Source organism: Octopus bimaculoides, chromosome 15, assembly GCF_001194135.2.
Source record: "Octopus bimaculoides isolate UCB-OBI-ISO-001 chromosome 15, ASM119413v2, whole genome shotgun sequence".
NCBI classification, from domain to species: Eukaryota; Metazoa; Mollusca; class Cephalopoda; order Octopoda; family Octopodidae; genus Octopus; species Octopus bimaculoides.
In genome coordinates, this window is record NC_068995.1 from 35,522,084 (window position 1) to 35,531,721 (window position 9,638).

General features: G+C 32.5%; 1 protein-coding gene across 14 annotated transcripts in view; it reads left to right on the top strand.

The window, feature by feature from the left end:
• The window catches only part of LOC106876118 (FMRFamide peptide receptor frpr-18), a 162,455-nt gene that overhangs the window by 125,073 nt on the left and 27,744 nt on the right, over positions 1-9,638 (top strand). For 10 of the 14 annotated variants that reach the window (XM_052973249.1, XM_052973256.1, XM_052973248.1 and 7 more), the window contains one exon: positions 6,350-6,411. The exons of the other annotated variants lie outside the window; for them this stretch is intronic. The gene's annotated coding sequence lies outside the window, so the exon portion shown is untranslated. The remainder of the gene's footprint in view (positions 1-6,349; positions 6,412-9,638) is intronic. 14 annotated transcript variants of the gene reach the window in all.

Consider the following 9,638-nt stretch of genomic DNA (forward strand, 5'->3'; position numbering starts at 1 on the left):
TCAGATATTCTCGCTTTAAAAATCATATCTGGCTAATCGTTGAGAGGACGCCGGCGGCGCCTCAGTTTCTTAGTAAATTATCCTACTGGTATTTTTCAAAGTGTTAGGATGTGTTGAATTTTTGTGTTGTAATTGTGTTAGTGTTCGTTTAAACACTTTTGTGAACTGTTTTTGCTTCTTTGTGGCAGCCTAATTTGAAATGATGTTATACAAGAACTGCAGCTCTTCGGAGTTGTCTTCCTCGGAAGAAGAACTTGTAACATGCATTAAGGAAATAGAAAAGAAAATGGAAGAAAAGAAAAGTGTTGCAAAAGTTGCGGAGGTACAGAATAAGGACGTGGATTTAACCAAGTTAAAGAGCTACAAAAGATGTTAAATAGAGAGGGCGACGATTTAAAGTTGTCCCCTCCTCAAGGAGTCATGAAAGTTAAGAGCGAAAGCACGATTATCTACAATATTTATTCAACAGAAGAGAAGAAAATTGAAATTATGCCAACAGATAAAGTAGAGAAGGCCTTGAAACCAATCTGGTAAGATATTAAATATCTTGCTACGGGAAGTAAATTTGGTACAGTGGAGGTTCGCCTCAGAGAGGCATCCAAGGCAAGATAATACTCGGTAACTTCTTTAAGAACTGGTAGTGTGGTACTTCTACCCACATTACCTTGGAAGGCGAGCTTCCAGGGTTAGGGCAGAGGGAATCCACCCGAAATTGATGTGGCCTGGGTGGCGGCTGCTGTATTTCTCTGCAACGAGGATAAAATAGCAGTCCTCCAGGTCACTATGACTGAGAGAAAATTTGGAAAACATGACAGAGACAGTTACAATTGAGGACACGGTGTGTTGAGAGTCAGGGTGGAGGGCAGAATCACTTGATGCTTTAAATGTAGCCTAAAGGGTCACATCATTGACCGTAGTACCAAACTAAAGAAACATTGGCGGAGGTTTACGTTCTTTGAGTGCTCTTGCTCTTATTATTATTATTATTATTATTATTATTATTATTATTATTATTATTATTATCATTGTTGTTGTTGTTTTTGTTATTATTATTATTATTGTTATTATTATTATTACATAAAATATTATTATGTGGACATTTTTTTACATTAGTGTAAATTATTATTTCGACTAATCAATTTTTTTCTGAGTGGAGATATATTTTGTTTTAAATTTTATACTTAAAAACTGCAATTCTTTTTGCGTCAACGTAACAGTTATTCTGGCTAATAGAATATTTCTTTGTTTTTATTTTTGTGCTTTTGTTATTGACTCTATTAAAGAATGAGAGATCTTTTTTTAATTTTCTCTATTTTTGTTGTTTTTCGCGTGGTACTACGTCGGCCTTGATATTCCTACATGGAGAAATCGAAAGAAATACTTACATTACTTTGTAACTATTTGTTGGCTTCCATTATATTCTTGTGCTATTTGTTATATTTCCCTTTTATTCTTTATTTAATACGCTTTTTATAGAATATGCTTTTATGCTTTAATAGATATGCTTTTCAGAGACAAATCTAAAAAATGCTATGAAAACTATCTGATAAATTAGATATTTTTAAAATAATTTTCTCTTTGCAAAAGAACCTTGAATTTCTGTATTTATAATAAATATATACACGTATCGGATTTTTGGTGGTTTCATAAATGCAGTCATTATTTTGTAAAGTATAACCATTGGTAATTAAACTAGCATCTGCTATAATACATATGTCTCTAGCTGCCGAGCAAAAGCTGAGGTTAATGAAGCTGAAACTTCTGAAATTGGTCGTCAAATAGTGTGTGTGCATTTTTGTTTCTTATACATTTTGCAAATTTTTTTTAAACTGCGTTTAATATTTTTGATATTAAAATTTTTTTGTATTTGCTTAAACATTTCTGTCTTATTTTTAGTGTTACTAGAATGAAAAAAATAAAGGTTAATATAATAAATCATAATAATAGAATCGTTTCCTGGAAAAAAGAGGTCTAGAATGAAAAATGCTGGTGCGGAATGGTAGAATATTTTTAAGTAATGAATCAGAAAAAGTGAGTAATCAAGCCTGGAAAAGCAGGGGACAAGAAAAAACTACTTTAAAATATTGTTGCTGAATTTAAAAACTAGGAATAAATGCCTTTTTATATATTTGATTTTTTACTTAAAAGTTTAAATTAAAATAATTACGTGAAAAGACTAATTGACTACAAGTTACAAATTTGATGTTACAAACTTATGTTTAAAATATCGCATGATAGCAATTAAGCAAAATTGACAATTATAACCTGTAAGTTTGTTTTTTTTAAAGCTGGGGAGCCATTCTTGCATTGAATTTGCTCATTAGTTTACAGTTTTTAAAATATTCTTTCCACCTTAAATAGAAAACACTTTGTTTTCTGATGATGATTTTAAACTTTGGCACAAAGCCAGCAATTTCGGGGAAGGGGTTAAATCGATTACGTCGTTCACCGACCCCGAAAGGTTGAAAGGTAAAGTCGACCTCGGTGGAATTTGAACTCAGAACGTAAAGACGGACGAAATGTCACGAAGCATTTTTGTCCGGCGTACTAACGATTTTGCCAACTTGCTACCTTACTTTGTTATCAGAGAATATAAATTTGAAATTTTACTTTTATAATATAGCTGGAATATTTTATCTCTTCCTATAATTCCTTCTGTGTCTGCAGAGATTCTTCTCCATTTATTCATGACATGTCTGATCTGACTATTGTTTATGCTATTTTACCTATATTTACTCAAAACTTTTTTCCAGGATATACGGGTGTGAAAAACAATCAAAATCTGCACATATATTGGAGCTCTAGCTATATGCACGATTGGTAACCAAATAATGGATCTATAATTATGGAAAGTTGTTATTTCTATAGTTTTGTAGATAGAAATGCTTCTGAAATATTAGCACTGGTTCTTTCAGTACGTCAGTAAACATTCTACCAGTACTCTATGTGCACCTTTTACATATTTTGATATGTAGTTTTAGACAGCTTCTTTCTTAAGATTTTTGTTGTTTGTATTGCAGTATCTAGGCTAATGTTAATAATTATTTTCTATCTTAGGCCTATCACTGGTGCTATCCTTGTCTTCCTCTTTTTTCCTCAGTCGAAATTTTGAGTCCTTATTACTATTTTCTGTAACCTCTGCTACTTTGTCTGTACCTGGCCCTACTCATCTAATATCGGTATTATTAGTATCTTTATTACTCAAAGGTGGGGGAATATATGAATTTGTTTCCTTTTATAAAACAGAATAAGTATATCTTGGAAAACTTGTGTAAAGGTATTCAAGTTTAACAAAACAATTTCAAGCTTAACAAAAACGTTCAATGCTAACAAAAATGTGGAAGGTTAAAACATGCTGATTGAAAATGCTTTAGCAATATTTACCAAACCTAGAACTGATATTCTCTTGATCATAATATATTTATCATTAAATTCAATATGGCTTTGTATTTACAGAAATAGTTTTGTTTCACTCCAATTGTGCTGGTTCATGTGGGTGAGTGTGCGCGCAAGTGCGTGTGTGTGTGTGTGTCTGAATATCTAAATGCATGATGATATCCAGAATACAGTGAAATATTTTAGTCCTGGTCATAAGTGTGCGCTTGAACGCCGGTCATGTGTCTCTCTATATCGAATCTCTTCTTTGTTTTTAGTGTTGTTTACCCTTGATTTATATTGAATACTATCATCATATCGGAATGTGACGATATACTTCTTAGTTTGATTAGAATTTCTTTACGCTGTAGGATTTCATTTTTCATTGGATCTCAAGATGGGAGAAGAGCCTTGCCTGAAGTGTTGTAAACGACATCCTCGCCTTCCTTTCATAAAATAATTCTTACATCTATTTGAATATCTTATTTATTTTTTTTTTTCTTAATTTAGCATGTGCCGTCACTATAATCACTGACAGATTACTTCAGAAATTTCGCATCAACTTTGATGCGATATACTTTCAGAAGACTAAGCAATTAAAAATAGTTGAAAGATTTTAAGTGAGTAGATAAGAATGTATGAAAAGATTAATGAATTTCCTTCTTTTCCTTTATTTTTGATTTGTAGATAAAAATAAAATAAAATTTGAATTTTTCATTCAAGAATAGTTGCAATTAATGTAAATTTGTAAACGTATTTCTAAAACTCAATAAAGGTTATACAGTTGATAAAGTTCTTGGCTGATATCAAATTAAAGTGTAAGTTAGATTTTCTCTATAGATTTCTTAAGATTGGTTTACGAACGTGCATAATATTTTCTCAAGCAAGTTTTCCGAAATCTTTTTGTTATGATGGAGAAGAATATTTTAGTTCTAGCCATGTTTTGCAGAAGGGTAGTCATTATATTAAGTATATCATTAGGGTGGTGAGATTAGCAGAATTGTATGAGCGTCTGAGTTCAAATTCCACCAAAGTCGACTTTGCCTTTCATCCTTTCGGGGTCGATAAAATAAGTATCTGTTGAGAAATGGATTCGCTGCAATCGATTTACCACCACCCCAAATAGTTGGCCTTGTGCCAAAATTTGAAATCAATATTAAACGTATTTTGTGTGTGCGGGATTGTCAATAAAGCTGTCGTACATGTCTATGGAATTACTGTCTTTAAAGAATTTTCATTCATGTCTGTTGACATGCAAGGCAAAATTTTACTACTGGATTATCTTACGCTATATAAATTTATTTTTCTTTGGTTCTTCTACATTCTTTGCGAAAGATATAAATTTTGAAAATTCTGTGTACATAGTTCCTGTCTTTTCTCGTGAAGTAGTCTTTACTAAAAAGACATGTATTCAATTTCTGTAAATTATGATTTTTACATAATTTTTCTGAGTTTAGCATTTATCCAACTTTTAGCGTTTTATAAGTATTCATAAATTTCCCCTCATCTTCTTTGTGATGTGCATCAGACATTAAATAAATAAGAATACTTGAAAGAATACTTGAAAGAATGTAGATAAGAATGCCAGAAAGTATATATATAATTTAAATTTTGAAAACTCTCTAAAAATTGTAAATAATGATAAACTTCTTAAAAATAACTTATAATCCCACAGGTAATATTTAACTATCTATCTCACTTCAAAGGAAGCAACAGCTTTTCAACTTTATTTTCACCAATGGTATAACAAATATTCTTCAAATCTTTCCAATTCTATACTTTATGCTTTCTGTGCCACAAAAAATGCATATATTTATCAATCTATTCAAATATATTTATCTACTTTCGTAAAGACTTTCAGAAATATTTATATGCTTGGTTTTCTTAAAGATATCACACTGAAGACGAGCAGAAATTTCTGAATTAATTTATGATAATAGATAATAAATGCTAAATTGTATTAAGATTCAGAGAGAAAATAATGTAAATATTTTTAAAATTATATTTTAAATTGAGAGGAAAGTGTTTATTGAACATGTTTAGTAAGATATCCCTTCCTTGCGAAAAATACAGAATAGAGAATGAAAAGCACACATATGAAGCCACGCATATACATACATGTTTTTTCATTGAATTATTGGGATTATTGTGCGTAGCACTCATGTTCACATTTGTAAAAGTATAATGTAATAATAAATGTTTCTGCATAAAAAAGAAAACATAGACTGAAAGCAAGATAGAATAACGTACAAGAGTGCCAAGTAATTCTCGGAATCGATCATTTGTTATATCATTTTTGTGGTATACCTATATAGATGCGCATTTGTGCCTATCTGTATCATAGACTGAATGTGTGCGACACATTTAAGTATATAAAGTCCAAAATTTGAAATTAAATTACGCATTAAGTTTTAGTATACTGACATAATGTATTTGTGTGTGGGAGATATGAAAACTATGTATTTTATAATGGAATTCAACAATCAATTTAAATATTTGTACACAATTGTCATAGCTATGTATTTATTCATATTACATATGTAATACTAAATTTACATCAGTCAATCAACATTATGTTATGATACATCAAATATGACTGATTTGTAGAATCTTAGCCATTTCATATTTTCTTCGCTGTCTGGTAGAATTTACTGGAGATAAAACATAATTATTATTATACTGATTTTAAATATAGCTATCAACGAAACAAGATGGTTAAAAAGACGTCTCTTAAATCTTCTTAAACATTTATCTGTATTCACTTTAAACTTTTACAGTATTACAGTTAAATGTTACATTTAATATTGATCCTACTGCGAGAAATAACACAAAACCGATTACTAAAATGAAAGAATGTGTAATTTTGTTTCGAATGTAATGAAATACAAATTACCACGTATATATAAGCATTCTCAATATATAGATTTATTTCAATTTATTGTGGAATATATTAAATTTTTCCTTTCTGTTTCAGATATTCCACCGAAAAATGTTTCCAGACTGCTGAAAGATGTATATGGCATTCTTGAGTGAAAAGTAGGTAACGAATATACAGCAGGCGATATGCAAACATTATTGACTCATATATACAGAAGAACGAGCTTAAGGCGAGGGTAAAAGTTGTTAAGAGAAATATATTTCTTGACTCATATGTCACGATAGAGAATTCCATCATAGAACGTTCTGAATAATTAAAATGAAATATATACTCACACATATACGCGCGCATATAAACATGCGCACACACGTGCACGCATGCGCACACACAAATACACACACATACGAGTTCTGGGCTTTGGGTAAAAGAAAATACGGGAGGATCAATTAATTATGATTTTATTCAACATATTCCTCTCTCAGATTTACACACTTATTGCAGTGGTCAGTCAGTGTTTTCTTACCCCTGTAAAAAGAACACGGAAGGTTGAGCCTCCAGCCAGGCCTTTCGCGATACTCTTAAAGCCAGGAGCGTTTCAGCACCCGCCTCGTATGTTGTTTTCAGTCTGGAGGTTTTTCAAGACTACAAGTTCTTGATGCTCACACATACACGTATATGTCTTATGATATAAATTACATCATATTAATCATTTCGAAATTATACAGCAATGCATGTCATTAATGGAGGGTGTATGTAGCTAAAGAATTCCAGAATTGCACACATCCCCAATAACCAAGCTATAAACTTAGCTCTAAATCTCAGAAGGAAAAATAATCACCATTAGGGTAATGAAAGCCTTTGTTGTGTCTCAAAGGCAGAACAACAGGAGTGGAGAAAATAATTGAAACACCATAAAATTTCATACAAATTTATTTTAATATGGGGTAGGACCGACTTTGGCAGTAATTACAGCTTGAATTCTACGAGGTATTGATTCGTACAAAGTTTCAGTTCTTTCCAAAGGAATTTTTGTTCTTTCTCCAGCTAAAACAGTGTCTAGTTCTTGTAGTGATGATAGTGGAGGATATTGACTCCTTACTTGTTTTTCTAAAATGCACCATAAATGTTCAATAATATTGAGATCTGGGGACTCTGATGGCTAGATAAGATGTTCAACTTCACTAGAATGTTTCTCGTGCCATTCAGTAACAGCTTTAGCTGTGTGAATTGGTGCTTATCATCCTGAAATATTGCGTTTTCCCCCGGAAACAGTTCCGTAAACACTGGATGAATTTGATCAGATAAAATGCTTAAATAGTCTTGACTATTAATTCTGCCATGAAGGGAAACCATTAGGCCGGCAGATTTCCAAGATATAGCATCCCAGATCATTACAGATACTCTATGTTTAACAGTTGGAAGAAGGCAGTCTGGGTCAAATGCTTCTTTTGACTGGCTGTCTACACACGTATACTCGGCTTGTGGTCGGAAATGAGGTAAAGCATGACTAGTCCGAGAAAACAACATTCTACCACTGCTCTAGGGACCAATTCTGTAGATTTTTACTTCACCCTAAACGCTTTACAACGTTTGTTTTTGGAAGTAATTGTTTTCTGATTACAGCCCTCCCGTGAAATCCGGCTATGTGCATGTCCCAGTGAACAGATTTTGTGCAAACTGTGTTCTCGACGTGGCTTCTGCTTTGAATGCTAGGCTGTTTAGGTGTAACTTGATGACTAAAGCATACAAGTTACCAAAATATTGCAAAATACAATGATACATCCCTGGTTTCCGTGTTAGAAAACAGTTAACGTTGGGAATTAATTTTGGAGTTAAGATCACAACTTTTCGTGTAAAGTTTGAAGGACTGGATTGTTATCGAGATATTAAAAATGAATATTTTGCTGGGGATGGTAGTGGGGAGAAACGGACTCATGAGATAAAGAGTTCAATCTTTCGTACGTAGACGATCTCGTAATTCGTTTGTCTCGAATGGACCACGCAAAATTTTCAGCGCCCGATGGGGATCAGTAATAAAAACTTGGAAGAGAAGAAATGACAATGCGCACGAACTGGTTGGAGAGCTTTATGAATATTACTTACAAATTCGAACCTATTCACCATCTAATGAGGAAGCAGATGGCTTCGTTTGAAATAACTCAAGACCCCTACCATTTTCGACTATTTACTACAGTAGTACCATTTTCATTGAAGGTATACTTGTTGGTTAATTCTAAAATGGGACATCCTGTTTTATTGTAATGCCATAAATATATACACTGCGTGACAGATCTGTGAATCACAAACACATGAATATATGCTTGAATATGAGTTACCTCTGCTACTACTGCGGATTCTGCTTCATCTGAGCAGTCTTTCAGTGTAATTTATGCAGAGAAAGGTATAGTATATTTGTTAATGAAAACTGTATTCGACGGAGAGAGAAAGAGAAAGAACAAGACAATGAGTAAGAAAGAAAATTGTTTCTCAGTAATTATAACATGGATGATGTTTACTTTTCAGCTGAAAATCTCTTTAGTCTATTTCATGACATCTGCACTTGTAAAGGAAAGGGATGACTGGATGAAGTGTTTAGTTCATATTTCGGAAGTTAGTCACAAAAGGAAAGACATGAGGAAGAAAGAAACATGTGACGGATTGTCTGACTAAAGGAGATATAGATGTAGTTATTTGAAACGATAAGACATTGTAGTGGGACCAAAGACCAGTGAGAACACTTAAGTGTTCTAGTATAGCGGTTAGTGAAGTTTTGCAAATTCACAGAATTGTTTTCTTTTAGATGCAGTCAGACACGTTAGAAATACTTCAACGTGTATCTTATTTGGACATATAGCTAATTCTCTCCATCATAATTAAAGACACTTCTGGTTTTACGTATTTGATTCATTTATTAGAAAATGGATATTGGATGGAAAACCTCGAACCAAACTTGATTACATTTACTTCATTGCAAACACCATTATTTGCTATGATGTATTACGGTAAGGATTCTCATTCAATATCATGCACTAAATTGCGTGAACTATTCTGTTAATCTCAAGAGGATTTATGTGAAAAGAGTAAGTGTTGGTCACATGACATGTAAACAGCAACAAACACTCTTTTAAATGATTTTCACCGAACCTCTTGCAAATTTCTTTTGCTAATACTTGTGATTTCAAACCTCTGGTGGCTTCTATTATGAAATCCTTTCATATATCATGAAATCTTAAATCTTATTTAACAATTACATTTCAGAATTCCCACATCAAAATTCAAATAAACAATATGTAATCTTTATTTCTTCCCTCAATAGCATTTCTTTTATATATATATATGTGTGTGTGTGCGTGCGTGCGTGCGTGCGTGCGTGCGTGGGTGTGTG